The sequence below is a fragment of the Vitis vinifera genome, chromosome 7 (assembly GCF_030704535.1).
Source record: "Vitis vinifera cultivar Pinot Noir 40024 chromosome 7, ASM3070453v1".
Lineage (NCBI taxonomy): Eukaryota > Viridiplantae > Streptophyta > Magnoliopsida > Vitales > Vitaceae > Vitis > Vitis vinifera.
In genome coordinates, this window is record NC_081811.1 from 1,192,428 (window position 1) to 1,210,295 (window position 17,868).

The window sequence follows — 17,868 nt, forward strand, 5'->3', positions numbered from 1 at the left end:
ACATAATTTAGGAGGGATATGAAATTTGTAACACTGTACAAGAGTGTTACATTAACTATACAAAGGTATTATACTAATTATACAAAGGAAATATACTAAGTATACAAGGGTGTACAAGGTTGCCATTTGTGAAAAATTTCAATCGATTCTGAATTATTTCTTTATTTTCCTTGTCACCCAAGAATTGTATACCCATGTCATACACTTTATTTAATTCTCATATGGAAATTCTAATTGTTAGAAAAATTAGGCTAATCCAACCTATGGTAATCACTCTAAAGGAGGGGGTGAATAGGGTGATGGTTTCTTTTTGCAAATTTAAACTATGTAAATGTAAGATACAATTATATGCAAGTATATAATAAATAATATAAAGACAATTGCATATAAATTAAAAGAGTAGGGAAGAGAGAATGCAAACACAAGATTTTACAGTGATTCGGCGCAACCCGGCCTATCCACACTCCTCTAGCTTCAATCCCAAGCTTGAGGTTCCACTAATTCAAGGTTTCCAAACTAAGCATTCAAGCAATACAATTGGATTATGATTCCAATTCACCTTCTTGGACTTTTGACTCCAAGCACCTTTTACACTTCTCAAGAGATATCTCACTCTTGAACAACCCCTCAAGTGATACCACACACTTGAGAAACTTCCTCTCAAAGATTTACAAATAAAAGATCTCACAAATCCTAGTACAAAAACTTTAAGCTCAAATGATACAAGAAAATTAGGATTGAATGGTATACTAAAGATATGCAAGTTTTAGAACAATGGTACACTCAAAAACACTCTTCCAAGGCTCAAATATATTCAAGAAAGGATTTGGAAGGTTAAGCTCATGAAACAATAAAGATTGAAGTCTTTTTATAGAAAAAAAAAGTCAAACTAGCCATTGAAGGTTCGACCGGTCGAGCTGGGGGTCGATCGGTTGACTAGCCGTTAGCATTTAATGCTTGGCAGGTGACCGTTGGTCCTCGACTAAATCTCAACCGGACCTCAATTGAACCTCGATCGGACCTCAACCGATTGAGGTTCAACCTTGACCGGTTGAACAACTGTTCTGGAAGAAAGAGAAAAAATTTTGCACCCTCGACCGGTTGAGTTGGGGGTCGACCGATAACTATTCATCCGGTTCAACCGGTTGAGCGGTTTTTGACTCAACAACCAACTTTTTTAACTTAAAACCTTTTAAACAAGTTTGAAACTATATTTGACACAAGGTTTTAGTTGAAAACATGAAATCATCTAATTTTAAAAATATTTAAAACAAAATAACTCTTTGATGATTTCGTTGCATAAGTAAAGAATGTAATGCATGGAAATCCTAGTGCACCAACAATCTTACAAAGAGATCTTATGAAGCTTGGGTCTTGAAAAACGCTTCTCTTTGAGGTGGTCTTCTTCGTCATGATTTCTCTTTGACTTGATTTGTCTGTATGATTGCTACTTTGGAAATCATCTTGCCTAATCACACTTGAAATATAATCATTAGTTTTGAACTTTGTTTTGTTATCATCAAAATCGAGATTAACCAAACATTGGTTTCATACTAATGTTTTCCCCAATAATGATGTTTGGGGAAAAAAAATTGACCATAAGTCATCCACCATTTTCTTAACCAAATAATTAAAAACATGTTTAACACACCTACATGGACACATAATTTTAGGAGGGAAATGAAATTTGCACCACTATACAATATTACACTAATTGTACAAAGGAAATGTGTCAAGTGTATAAGGGTGTATAAGACTCCTAATAGATTTTGTATGATTTTTAATCAACTTGAACTTGACATTAGAATGATTATCGATAAATTTTTTTTTTTACCAAACTATGCCATTAAGACCAATGAGAAATAATATATATATATATATATATATATATATATATATATATTTGCTAAGGTATTTAAAAAATATTTATTATATATTTTATAAGTTTGAAAAAAAAATTAATGATGTCTAATTTGCAAGTTAGAACAAATAAATAATACTAATATTTTATGAGAGGTTTAAAAATTGTTTAATATATATGAGAAATAATGCAAGTTTGAAATAAATAATAATATTTATTATATATTATGTAAGTTTGAAAAAAAAGAATAAATGTTCAATTTAAAAATTATTTACTTTAAAAATGCATTTGACAATAATAATTTTTAACTATTTATCTTTCATGTTCAATTTGCTAGAGAAAAATGATTGATAAATCATTCAACTTGGTCTCACTGATAAATAAGTGAGAGAATGGTGAAAAAGTCAAAGAGAAAATGAGAAAGGTAGGAGTGGCTAGTAACTTTTTCATTTGATAGTTCCTTCCTCTTAATTTATATTCTTTCATTGGGTTTTGAATTTAATTATGGGTGATAGGAGGATCTTAACTCAATTATCCAACCCAACGGGGTGGAAACACAACTCTCCCTTTTAATATCAATTAAGCAGTCATGTATGAGAAAAAACAAACATAATAATTGGAAACAATTAATGATCATCTATTGAGACCCCATCAAAAATGACCCTGGTCTCACATGTGATGTTCTTATAATATGGAACACCTCATCCCCCATTCTTAGTCTAACACAAATGATGGGTCTTGAGAATATTAGAGGTCATTAGCAATACAACATAGTTTCGTTTATTTGAATCTTTGTTCCCAAAGAGGAACAAAAAAAAAAAAAAATCTGCTGTCACACTTTTTATAGCATAGCAAAGAATCCATGATTTCATGCTTCTATGAACTCAACAGGATCAAGCTTCACAGGAGCCAGATCAGGTTCATCAACAATGGCTTTGAAATCTCCACTCTGACCTTCCAAATAAGCCTTCAAGAATGCAACAAAAAGGCCACCCACACATCTCCTCATGGGGTCCCTTGGACCCTTCCCACTCTTGCAGATATAACCCGAAATCGCCCCAATGCAGCCTGAAAGATGATCATCTAACATGTCCAAGTGACCATATTCAGCAGTCACAAAGTGGGAACAAGGAGGTTTACACTACTGAAAAACTCTACATGGTTCACTCCATCTGGGGCACATGGACATGTTAGGCAGATCCTTGGCTCATCGCCCAACCCGGTGCCGATTACACAAACTGGGATTGCTAGATTGAAGGAATGAGGAACATAGGTTAGGATTTTGGGAACTGTTTGGCAACATTTACTCAATCCACCAACAGGGTCTAGTCCTAGTAGGGCTGAGAAGTTGAGGGATGTATCAGCATACCCTAGTGCCAGAGCAAATGCTGTCTTTCCCCCTCTGCTGTGGCCTGAAAGAGCAAGCTTGAGTAGGTCTGGTTTCACGTTTTCTGGGAGCACAGATTGAAGGCCTGAGGATAGCCAATTTGTGACTGTTGCTGCTGATTTGATCTCTTGAATTCCAGAAGGAGGTAATAATCCGTATAACTATATAGAAAACCAATTCACAGTACTGCATGTCAGAGACTGGAAACTAATAGAAAAGGGAGAATTACTCAATACGTCGGCTGGGCATACCACTTACTAGAAAAGTATTGGGAGAATTACCGAATAGGGTAGGCTGAAAAAAATAATTACTATAAAGGCTCACTTCTTTAAAGGATAATTTTACCCTTAAATATGTTTTTTATATTATTTATAAAATAAATTGAGATTGTTAATGATGTGAGGCCTATACATGATGATAAGTACATGTTGATAGATAATCAACAATACATTTCAATTGACTAACACACACTTATTAAATGGAATAACTTACAATTATTCATTGGGCAATATAACAAGTGAAAAAATTAAATAAAAATAAATTAAATTATGTTGTAATATATTGTAATGATAGTGTATTTATATTGTAAGTATAGTGCATTTATGTTGTACTTATATTTCATTACAAAAATAATAATTTTAAAAATGTTTATACATACCCTATTGGTATTAACATATCGTATCAATATATTAACAACATTTATTTAGTGTTTTGAAATTATTTAATAATTTTTGTATATATATAAAAAAAACCACGCGTCTCGAAAATTCAAATTAGTATTTCATTTGGTTTCAGAAATTATTTATGACATAGGTATGTTGTAAAATATGGTATGATTATACAAAATTATCATTTTTATAAAGAATTTTAAAAATTTCCTAATTAGGTTTTATTGTAATGTAAGTGTATTTATATTGTAATTATAACATATTTTTGTTGTACCTATATTTTATAATAAAAGTAATAATATTGAGGATCACCTTTTATATCTTATTAATATTTAACATATAAAATATATTAACATCATTCACTTGATGCAGTGAGAAAAAAAAATTATATGAAAATTAAAATAAAAAAAATACTATGCAAAGGAAAAAAAAATTATATAATTTTTTTTAATTTTTTTTTCATTATAAAAATAAAATATGATTAAACATTCTCTATCATTTCCTTATTCTTTTTAGAGAATCTGAATAAAAAATTAAACACTTTATTTTTCTTAAATTTAATACAAAAACATAATTTATCATTTTAAAATTATAATATATATATATATATATATATATATATATATATATATATGAAAAAATCATCAGTTTTATCATATAATTATAAAACTTATTTTTTTGGTAATAAAATTAAAAATTAGAATAAAAATAAAAAAATGTAAAAAAAACAATAAATGATATTTTGAAAATATTTTTTAAAAGTATTTTTGTTTTAAATAGTAAATTTAAATAACATATTATATATAATTGTAAGGGTTAAACCCAAAATTTTAATTTAAAATTTGAATATCAATAATTACAATAAATATGGAACTCATATATCATAAATGTATTGACAAATCAAATGAAGTATTTTAAATGCTTTGAATTTTAAAAATTTTAGTTAAATGACAGTTTTAATATATTAAACCTATTAAAGTCCTTCCTAATAATTATTAGAAGGGAATACTTTTGGGAGAATTATGTTTTGGGTCCAGTTATGCTCAAAAATTAATATTTAGACCTTCAATCACCCATATTTAAGCCCAAGACCCAAACAAAGTATGAAAATTAAAATGAAGGATATTGTCTTTGATTAATTCCTAGAATACCCTTATCCCTTATATGCCTATAAATGAGTGTGAATTTTAATTTTTTTGTGTTTTTTTCCTTTTCTATTCCTTATTAAATATTACTCATTTTTAACTTTTTTTTTCCTTTTTATTCCAATATAAATTTCTATTTTATGTCAAATAAAAAGCAATAATATTTTTTTATTTTTCATTTTTAAAGATATTGAATCTTTTTGCTCTTATTAAAAGCAATGATAAAAATTTTGAGATTTTTCATCCAAATATTTTTTATCTTTTTGTATTTATCTTTTAGTTTAATTTTAATTTTTTATTTTAAATTTATATTACCCTTTCATCTATATTTTTCTCTTATTTTTAATAATTTTTTATATTTTCTACATTAACCATATTTTAAAAAATTTTAAAATTAACTATCACTTCACTTTATTATATATATATATATATATATATATATATATATATTTTAGATTTTTAATTTTTAATGTTTTTATTTTAAAATTTTTAAAAAGATAAATTTGTTGAAAAAAAAATAACTAAGATATGAAGTTCTAATATTATATTAATAATTTTTCTTATCTGGATAGACTAATGCAAAGTATTTTGACCCACAACAAGAAAATTGTCAATACAATTTTTTAGTTAAACTTTAAAAATTAAGTTTCAAATAAAATATATTATATAAAATTTTATCTAAAAATTATTGAAAGTGGTATTTAATTTTTTTATTTATTGACTTTCAAACTTATCTAATTTTTTACTTGAAAGGTAATAGAATATGTTTACAAAAAAAAATAGTTTTTCATTTTTTAAATAAATGAGTATAAATATATAAAAAGAATTAAAGATAATCTTAGTAAAAATTTTGATAAATATGATTATAATTTTAAATATAGATTCATTTGGATAAAATTTCACAAAAAAAAAAAAAAAATAGTGAAAAGAAAGAACATTGCTAAAACTACAAAAACAAAATATGCAATTAAAAAATTTTGATGATGAAATTTAAAAATAAAATTCGAAATAATTCTTGAGTGAGAGAATTTGAGTGGGGGAAAAATCTTTAAGTGGAAAAAAATAGGAAAGTTTTTCAAAATCACTTGAAATCCTTAACAAAAAGTAGTCTTGTACACCCTTGTACAATTAGTGAATTTGTCTTATACAGTTAGTGTAATACCCTTATACAATAACTCAAATAACTCAAAATTTTATTTCTTATGTGTTAATTTTTGTAGGGAATGTCTTAATGACATAGTTTGGTAAAAAAAAGAAAAAAAAATTATCAATAATCGTCTTAATATCAAATTCAAGTTGTTTAAAAATCGTACAAAACCTATTAGGAGCCTTGTACACTCTTGTACACTTAGCACATTTCCCTTGTACAATTAGTGTAATACCCTTGTACAATGACACAAATTTCATATTTGTCATAACTTAAACGTATTTTCAAAAAGAGATAATATAGAAAATAAAAATAAATAAAAATAAAAACTAGAAAAATATTTTAAAACCAAACTCAAATATAATCTATATAATTTTTAGTTACTTGTTTTCATCTAAAACAAGTAAATATACCTTTCAACCCTTTTATATATATAAAAAAAAATCAATCTCTACTATGTATTGATATAATCCACTTCTAGAATTAGGTTATATGAAAACATTTTAATTGAGTACTTAAAATAAAAACTCTCCATCCATTCTCATTTTAATCGAGTACTTAAAATAAAAACTCTTAATCCATCCCCTTTTTTTATTTTTCTTTTTCTTATTTTAATAAATTTTCAATTAATTCAAATAATTAAAAAAAAATCCTTAATAAACAAATTTGTAGCATTTCATATAACTTATTACTAAAAGTCATGTTCAAAATTTTATTAAAATAAGGAAGGAAGAAGATTAAAAAAATAAATTTTGAACTTTTTATTTTATAATAGTAAAAAAAAACTTTAAAATACTTTTTAGTATAAAAAAAATTAAAATAGTGAATATATTTATTTTAAATGGTATTTTAATCATTAAATTATTTACTTCTAAAATGTAAACGATAAAAATAAATGTAAAAGATAATTTTTATTTATTTAAATTAATATTTTTTTAGAAAGTATTTTCCAAAATAGTCTTTGAATCATTAATGTAATTTTTTTTATTTATAATTTAAAAATAAAAAATAATGTAATTTTTCAATTATTTATAAAAGAGTTTTAAAAAAATGAAAAATCCAAAAATGGTTAAATAAGAAAGAAGAGTGGTAAGTAATAGAATAAAGACAAAAATGAGTCAAGTGAGTATTTTTGTCAATTACTATCTCATATCCTTGAGCTTAAATATGGGTGGTTGGAAGACCAAATGTTAATTTTTAAGCCCAGCTGGGCCAAAAACACAATTCTCCCTATCTATTACATCAGCGATTTATCACTTGGAGCTCATGTATCGGTGATTTTTTGACGATTTTTACAGAAATTTCTTTCCGATCTTTCTCTACAAAATATCGTGTCGACCCCTCCCGATACACGATATATCATCGATATATCCCGACATTTTCCTCCTTGGGTATGGTAGGATTGGGTACGAATGATCTTATCCAACGATTCCAACCCTCCTCCCTTTATTTAAAATAATTTTTATTCATGTTTAATCAAAAAAATTAAATAGGCAGGATATGGAAAATTCTATTTTCTGAAAAAATTTAAATTTTCTCAAAAAAATTTATTTAAAAAATTTTTTAATTACATTAAAATAAGTAAACTTTATAAATAATTAAAATATTATAAATTTTTATAACTTATTTTATTAAAAAAAAACATTTTTTATTATTATTACTATTAATATTATTATTATATTAAAAATAAGAAAATACAAATTAAATTAAATTATTTTTTAAAATCAATTATTTGTCATCCGTGTTTAAGCTCAATATGGAGTTGATGAGTGTACTTAATTGTATACCATATGTATTTATTACCAATAAAAGCTTCTTAAGTATGATTGAATGAAAAAGAATTTCTACCATAACAAACATTTTCCTAACTTTATATTAAGGTTATGTTGAATTCCCAAAATGTATCAAAGAAAGAAAAAATATTAAGCAAAATTATTTTCTCATTTGGTTGTAGTATGAAAAATATAAATAAAAAAGATCGAATACAATTAATACTAGTTACAAACTTATACATTTTCAAATTAGTTAATCTTTACATTGATGGGTTAAAATAAATTAAATAAATTTACAATAGTAAATAAAAATAATTTGTTGACTTTGAATCCAATTTTTATTTTTCTTCTCTTTTTCTTTTCTTCTATTTTTTCCCTTATATTTTCTTTCAAATTATTTTAGAACCAAAACATAGTCTAAGAATTCTTTCTTAGAGAAAATGTATTATAATAAAATTATTTAAATAAGTTATAAAAATATTGCTTCTTGTTGAATGTTTATCATGACTTAAACCAAAAGTAGCTACTTATTTGAGAAGGAACTTTTGCTATCTCGATATCACTAGCTCTTTCAAATCTATAAAATTTGAATTTTACGAGTAAATTTTAATAGTGGATTATAGCTAACAAGGAGTAAACCAATGTTATAAAAATCTCAAAGAGTACCTCACAATTTTAATCTTCTTCGTTTTTCTTTTTCTTAATTTTTTAACAAATACATAAGAAACATGCAAGGGAAATCGTCATTCTAATATGGACTTACTTACAAATATGAAATTCATGCTCTAACTATATTAAAAGAAAAATGTAAAGGAAATTAGAGATACAAAAATACAATAATATAATGTGGAAATCTTTGAAGAGATCAAAAAAAATGCACAAAATTTAATATAAAAAAAAATACTTAATACAAATTTTACTTCATCGAATACTTTTAATCCCTCTCATGGACTACTTGAAACTTTACTTCTCATGGTTTTCATATAGAACTCTTTGGAATCCTTCTAAACATGATTTTGGCTCATTCCTAATAAAGACTCTTAGTTTGACATTAGTCATTTTGGTACAAGCAAGTAAATGCTCAATGTATCAACATCGGGAGAGGAGCTCATGTTCATACGGAACAACCTCCACACCAAGAAAGTAGTCAAAAGGTCCAAAGTCCTTAAGAGAAAACCGTTGGGTTTCTGTGAAAAGGTTGTGTTATTTATGCAGTACTTTTAACCATGGACTCCTTCTCCACAATAACTATACCATATCGCTTCATGCCTTCTCTGATGCAAATTGGGCTAGTAATAAGGATGTCTTCACTTCAACAAAGTGAGTGTTTATATTGTTTATCTGGGTCCCAATTTTATCTTGTGGAGTAATAAGAAACAACGTATTATTGTTTGTTCCTCTGTAAAAGCTAAATATAGGTTGATTGCTACTACAATTATCGAAATCAATTAGGTGTGCTCTATTCTCACTAAGCTTATCATTCAGCTTCCCCAAGCACCTGGGATTTATTGTGACAATGTTAGTGATATTCATGTTAACCAAACATTTGTAAACTTTATGCGGAAATAATTATTTTAAAAAACAATTTTGGATGCATAAAACAAAATAAATGTAAGTATTAAAATAATGATCATATTCTTACCTTAATCCATGATACCAATAACACTTTTGAAGTGAGATTGAGCCACCTTGTGAATTGGATTGTCAAGGTTTTCAACTCACTACTCTCATATAGTGGATGGGTCACTTGTGGTGTATGTTGTTAAAAATAAAATAACAAAAAAGACATGAGAATGAGAGTGTGGCTCAGAACCTCAACTTATAAAAAATTGTACATCTCTTAGTCTTCCCATCAAAGACTATATGGGAGTTATACTCATTATTTACACCCATTATGTACAAATTAATGGGTAATTAATGGGTAATGGTGGGTTATTAACTTGAATGCATCTTTATAATGGCATAGGTTATACTTTTCCATTTTCCTCCATTACTCATAAACAGAATGTACCAAATAAATTTCATAATGATGGGGTTACAAAAGTTGTAACACCACATTCATATAAATTAAATTTTCCAACTCCCCATTTTTAATTTGAGTCTTCCATACATAAGACTCTTGGATGCCCAATCAATTGATTCACCTACCTATCAATTGATACCCTTAAATAATATTTACAATGGTCACACATTATAGGAAAAAAGCTAACAATCTCCCACTTGGCCTACATAATTATATTTGTAATAGATTAAAACATAATGTGGTCATAACAATTTCTCAAAAATAAGCATCCCTTACGTTAAGATTATGTTTCATGGAACCACTAACACCAAATCATTGAAATGATTGGATCACACAACGATCCAATATTCTTCAAGAATTATAGTACTAGCACCTCCATTAACATGAATCAATGACTTTTATGACATTAGTAACATTAAGGTGATAATGCTAATTCATTCACATAATGGTCCCCTCAACTTTTAAACATCTAGATTGTGCACAAAATGGATGTATAAAAGTAACATAATAATCATCAATATATCATAATCAAGAACTTTATTCTCATTATAATGTGATCACATACATTACACTCTCAATCAATCTAAAATTGACAAACTTGCCACCAAGCCCATGCGCACAACATAATCCATAAAAAGCTTAGGTGGAAGACCTTTTGTCAATGGATCTACCAACATGAGTGTATTTTTAATATGTTCAAAAGAGACAACTCCATTTTGAACTTTATCCCTGACAACCAGATACTTAATATCAATGTGCTTTGATCCTCTTGTAGTTTTATTATTTTTAGAGAATCGCACAACAACACTATTATCACAATATATTCTCAATGGTCTCATTATCGAATCAATAACATGAAGCCCTGAGACAAAGTTTCTCAACCATATTGCATGACATGTGGATTCATAACATACTACATATTATGTCTCCATTGTAGAAAAAGCTATTAATGATTGTTTATGGCTCTTCCATGAAATAGGTCCATTTGATAACATAAAAATATAGTCAGATGTAGACTTTCTGGTATCCTTACGGTCGGCATAATCAGAATCAAAATAACCAATAATCTCTAGATTATTTGTTCTTCTATATGTAAGAATGTAGTATTTAGTCTCTTGCAAATAACGCAATACTTTCTTAACTACTTTCCAATGATCAATACTTGGATTACTTTGGTATCGACCAAGTAGGCCTACCACATAAGCTATGTTTGGTCGAGTGTAAACTTGAGCATACATGATACTCCCTACTGCATAAGCATAAGGAATTTTATCCATTTGTTTCTTTTCAAGATCATTTTTAGGACATTGAAGTTCATGAAATAAGTCCTCTTTCACAATAGGAGCAACACTGCTATAACAATTTTGCATGTTGAATCTTTTAATAATTTTTCAATATAGTTCTTTTGGGATAATCCTAATAATCCACATGACCTATCTCGATGAATTTCAATTTCTATCACATAGAATGCTTCACCAAGATCTTTCATATCAAAATTCTTGGATAAAAATTGCTTGGTCTCAAAAATAATTCCCACATTGTTGCTAGCAAGCAACATATCATCAACATACAATACAATAATACAAATTTTGCTCCCACTAATCTTAAGGTGTATACATTGATTCACTAGATTCTCTTTGAAACCAAAAGTGATGAGAATTTCATGGAACTTAAGATACCATTGTCTAGAAGCCTGCTTTAAACCATATATGGACTTTTTAAGTTTACATACCATATGTGTCTTGCTTTTATCCTGAAAACCCTCAAGTTGATCCATATAAACCTCTTCATGCAAGTCATCATTCAAAAAGGCAGTTTTAACGTCCATCTAATGTAACTCTCGGTCCAAATGAGCTACTAAAGTCATGACTATTCTTAAGGAATCTTTCTTGGAAACAAGAGAAAATGTTTCCTTATAGTTGATTCCTTCTTTTTTAGTGTATCCTTTTGCAACTAACCTGGCCTTGTATCTTTAGACATTGCCCTTAGAATCATGTTTGGTTTTAAAAATCCATTGCAACCAATAGTTTTAATTCCTTTGGGCAATTTTATAAGATCTCAAACTTCATTATCTTTCATTGATTTCAACTGTTCTTCCATAGCATAAATCCATAGAGTTGAATTTTCACTATTGATGGTTTGACCATAAGAAGTAGGATCACTTTCCAAGCCAACATCATAATCACACTCATTAAGATAAACTTCATAGTCATTTGATATAGCAGGTTTTTTCTTTTTTTGTGATCTACGTAAAGATACTTCTGTAGTTGGTACATTCTCATTTTCAGTACGAGAAACCTCTTGAGTTACACGATATTCCATCATTGGTGTTGATACTTCATTAGAGGTTAACTTTTTAAGCTTAGTTCTCCCACTAAAATATTCATTTTCTAAAAACACAGTATGTCTAGTTTCAACAATTTTAGGGCCCTAACCATGACAATAAAATCTAAAACTTTTTGATTTTTTAGGATAGTCAATGAAATTACAACTTATGGTTTTATAATCCAATTTTTTTATTTGAGGGTTAAAAAATTTAGCTTCAGTTGGACATCCTCATACATGTAAATAATTCAAAGTCAGTTTCCTACCCACCCATAACTCGTAAGGAGTTTTGGGTACAACCTTACTAGGAACACGATTAAGAATGTGAACAATAGTTTTCAATGCTTCACCCCACAAAAATTCAGGCAAGGTTGAGTTACTCATCATACTTCTAACCATGTCAATTAGAGTACGATTTCGTCGCTCTACTACACCATTTTGCTCTGGTGTTCCAGGCATTGTGTAGTTTGCAATGATACCATGTTCTCTTAAAAATAAGGCAAAAGCACTAAGATGTTGACCTGATTCGGTGAACCTACCATAATATTCACCACATCTATCAGATCTTACACTTTTAATTCGCCGATTGAGTTAATTTTCAACCCCAACTTTATAAATCTTAAAAACATCTAATGCTTCAGATTTTTCACAAATAAGATACACATAAGAATCCCTTGAAAAGTCATCAATAAAACTAAAAAAGTACTTATGTCCATTGATAGTTGGAATTAAATAAGGTCTCCAAATGTTAGAATGAATACATTCTAACAATTCAGTAGCCCTTGAGGCACCCTTTTTCTTAACCTTAATGTATTTTCCTTTTATGCATTCAACACAACTAGTAAAATTAGAAAAATCAAGTGAAGTCAAAATTTTATCTTTAATAAGACGTTCCATCATTTCTCTTGAAATGTGACCCAATCACTTATGCCACAATATGGATGAATTTTCATTCACTCGATTTCGCTTTTTAAAGAATTCATACACATTATAAGATAAAAGAGACTGTAAATATTTGCAATCTAAATTCAATGAATAAAGATTACCATGTAAAGTGCTAGAGCCAACCAAACAAGAATTATAGAACAAGGAAACTCCATTATTTCCAAACTTTAATTCATATCCATAAGAATCAAGTCTTGAAACTGAAATTAGGTTTCTAGTAAAAATAGGAACATAAATTGTATCTACTAAATCCATAATGAAACCAATATCCAAAATTAAACGAAGAGTGTCTATAGCCTCAATTTCCACTTCTATTCCATTTCCCAAAGTAATGGTTCGCTCTCATTTACTTAGTGTCTTGCTTGTAAGGTATCCCTATAATGAATTCGTTATGTGAATGCTTGCACCAGTGTCAATCTACCAAGAGTTTGGTGGTATATCAACTAAATAAGATTCATAAGACACTAAGCATTAAGTTTTACATTTCTTTTCCAACCAAGCTTTAAAGCCAGAACAATCTCTTCTTTTGTAACCTTTCTTGTGGCAAAAATGACATTGTATCTTATTTTTGTCCTTTTGCCCATTGTGAGATACATCATTACCTTGCTTTTTTTTTTCTTATCTTTACCTTTCTTGAATGATTTTTTATTTGGACCAATAGTGAAGTGAGCTATATCAAGTTTTTCCACTTTAAGTCTCTCTTTTTCTTGAACACACATGACAATTAGTTTACTCATTTTTCACTTATCCTTCTGAGTATTATAATTAATTTTGAAATGACCAAATTGTAAAAGAATGGAAGTCATTATGAAGTGAACAAAAAAACCTTCAGAAACTGTCATGTTCATTCCTTTCAATTGAGAAGTCATGTCACTCATCTTCATGATGTGCTCATGTACACCACTATGACGATCATATTTCATTGTTATCATTTTGATCATAAGAGTACTTGCCAAGGGCTTGGAAGTTCCTAAGAATTGTTCTTCAACTGATTTAGTATAGCTCATTGCATTATTTGAATCCGAGATTGCTTCATGAATTGCAGGAGTGATTGAACCTTTCATAATCATTAGACTCATGCAATTAAAGCGCTCCCACTTTTCATACAAAGCCTTTTGTTCATAAGTACTTTCAGGAATAGGCTTTGTGGGTGTAGGCTCTCTTAAGGCATAGTCCAAATCCATGCAACCAAGAACAATTCCAATTTGTTCCTTCCATTTTTTAAAATTTGCCCCACTTAATTGTTCAATACCAGACAAATAGCATGTAATAGCACTAAGATTCATTGCTGCAAAATAAAATTTAATTCAAAAGGAAAATTATTTTATGTCATGACAATATTTAACACCACACTTTACAATAATCTAACTACAACAAAAATTAAGTTAGATATCACATTAATCATAAACATAAGAGATCATATCATAGTTCTTTCGTTGGACTGAACTACAATCATATAATTCAAAAGTACATTATTATAATCCCCCCGTTGGGTTGAATTATAATAATTCATAAATTATATAGATATGACATAATTATTAAAATAAAAGTATTGAAACGTAGAGAAGTTTAATACCATTGGGGAAAAACTTCATCAACCTTTTATTATTAAACTCTTGTCATATAATCAAACATAGTGATAATCCTCCGTTGGGTTGATCAACACTTGTTTCATAAGTTGAACAACACACACATACACACGTATATATATGATCATTTTCAAATAAACAAGTAAATAAACATACATACTAGAACAATTATTTCTTGAGATTTCCATAATCACACATTTAAATTACTAATCATATTTTTGCAACTTTCATAAAATCATGCAATAGATATGATTGAAATCATGAAACATTGAAAATGTGTGTTACTACATCATTCATATGCATCACATCATATATATTTTAGTTGTCCATAAGATCAAACAATAGTCAAAAAATGAAAAATATGTTTTATGATCCAAAATTGGTTAGATCTTATACCAATTGTTAACCAAACATTTATAAACTTTATGCGGAAATAATTATTTTAAAAAACAATTTTGGATGGATAAAACAAAATAAATGTAAGTACTAAAATAATTATCATATTCTTACATTGATCCATGATACCAACAACATGCACTTTTGAAGTGAGATTGAGTCATCTTGTGAATTAGATTGTCAAGGTTTTTAACTCACTACTCTCATATAGTGGATAGGTCACTTGTGTGGTGTATGTTGTTAAAAATAAAACAACAAAAAAAACATGAGAATGAGAGTGTGGCTTAGGACCTCAACTTATAAAAAATTGTACATCTCTTAGTCTTCCCATCAAAGACTATATGGGAGTTATACTCATTATTTACACTCATTGTGTACAAATTAATGGGTAATGATGGGTTATTAACTTGAATGCATCTCTATAATTGCATAAGTTATACTTTTCCATTTTCCTCCATTACTCATAAACAAAATTTATCAAATAAATTTCATAATGATGGGGTTACAAAAGTTATAACGCCACATTCATATAAATTAAATTTTCTAACTCCCCATTTTTAATTTGAGTCTTCCATACATAAGACTCTTGGATGCCCAATCAATTGATTCACTTACCTATCAATTGATACCCTTAAATAATATTTACACAAATATAATTATATATGGCCACACATTATAGGAAAAAAGCTAAAAATTCATCTTTACTCTAACCAATTTTTCTTTCATGTATGAAACATATGGCCATTGATTTTAACTTCATTCATGACCAAGCTCGAAACGGTGCTCTTCACGTTGCTCATGTATCATTTGAAAATCAACTAGTGGATGCTCTAATGAAACCACTTCCATGTGCCCACTTTGTTTCTCTCATGTTCAAGATTAGACTCTCCACCTGGCGGGGGCATGATAAAGGAAGTTAATATATTCTCTTCCAATCACTAATTTGTTTCCTTTTGTAAATAAAATATTGACTATAAATAAGTTATATTCTAAGTTATGATTTTAGGTAATTAGGAAACTTTATATATATATATATAAGAAAAAATATATAATAATTTACCATTCTCATTCATCTTCAACAATCCCAATAGATGAAGAGCAAGAGTAGCTAGTAAGGAAAGGAAACCAAAAATGAATCAACACATTTTATTGAAAAACTTCTCATTGGTCAAATTTAATATTCAACTCAAATATCTAAATTTTTTCTAAAAATGAAAAATAAACACACCTCATTGATGTAGAAAAGTTTTGAAGCTTCACCATAACTCTCTAATATGACAATAAGTTTAAATAATAGGTTTTCAACCCTAATTCAATAGCTTAGATTGAATCAAGAATTCTATACAATGTAATCAAAACATGATCAATCCAATAAAAGACGAACACATTTTAAGTAATAGTTAATCTATGATCCTTAAGTTGTTGACTCTATTTTTATAAAAATATAACAATTTAAAACTTAGTTAATCAATTTTTTTTTATTTCATCTACCATCTCAACATACCTACCGTTACCTCTAACTTTCTTTAATTATGTCCATATTTGAAATGATAAGAGTTTGAAGGGTTTAAAACATCTCAACAGAGAATATAATAATAGGATGATCCAAAATTATTAACACACAAAGGCATTCACAAATTCAATTATTTTCTAATTGAAATTGAAAATTTAAAAAATCATCATAAACAAAATCTTATAACTTCTTTCAAAACAATTTATTAGAAGTCAACTTTCTATTGGATATGAAATTTTGAAATAGTTTAGTTGATACAATTCACTCACAAGAATAATTCAAGTGAAATTGTCTTTGAGTTCAAAGATGTCCCCCCATATTTAGGAGAATGTCTCTACTTCAGTTTCATAATCAAATTCATGGTAGACAATTCGTAGCAGACATTTTTTTAGCCTTGTTTACATTTGTTCCTATTCGTTTAGTTTTTTAAAAAGAAAAATCTATGAGCGAAGTTTTTAGGTGTGTAGATTAACACAAGGAAACCACTGGCTTTCCTTATAAGCTATTATGCAACTTTTATTAGATAAAAGCGAAGTCTAATTGTTTCAATTAGACCGAAATCGACTCACAATGTGGAAAAACACTTTTTTTACCTATAAAAAAAATGAGGAACTTTCAATAGCTCTAGTGATAATCCTCTTCAAATTTCATACGTTTATAGTTTTATATTTTAATATCATTTATTTACATCTTTCGTGTAACGATTTATATTGGTCCTAAAAATGAATTTCACTTACATTAATTGGATTTAGTTTTTTTTTTTGAAAATGATGTTATTAATTTGTAAAATAAAAGGTGAAGTGAAAGAGACTCATCTAAATTATGGACATGTTCCACCGAGGACTCTTCCTTTGTCGATTCATCATTTAAAAAATTCAAAATTTTGAAAACTATCCGTTAAGACTCCTCTTCGTCTTATCACGTGATTGTCAATTTCCATGGGCCTTTTTTTTTTTCTCTTTTGAAAAAGTAGACTACTATACTTTATTTTGAGACTGAAATGTAACGCTTACTTTAATATAAAATAGGACATTTACTTTAATATTTACTTTAATATAAAATATAAAATATGATTGATCCTGCTAGTTTTATTTTCT

The 17,868-nt window shown here is 27.9% G+C and overlaps 1 pseudogene; it reads right to left on the bottom strand.

Moving 5' to 3' along the window:
• Positions 1-2,627: 2,627 nt before the first annotated feature.
• LOC100854059 (chlorophyllase-1-like) lies at positions 2,628-11,831 on the bottom strand (annotated as a pseudogene).
• Between the last annotated feature and the right edge of the window lie 6,037 nt (positions 11,832-17,868).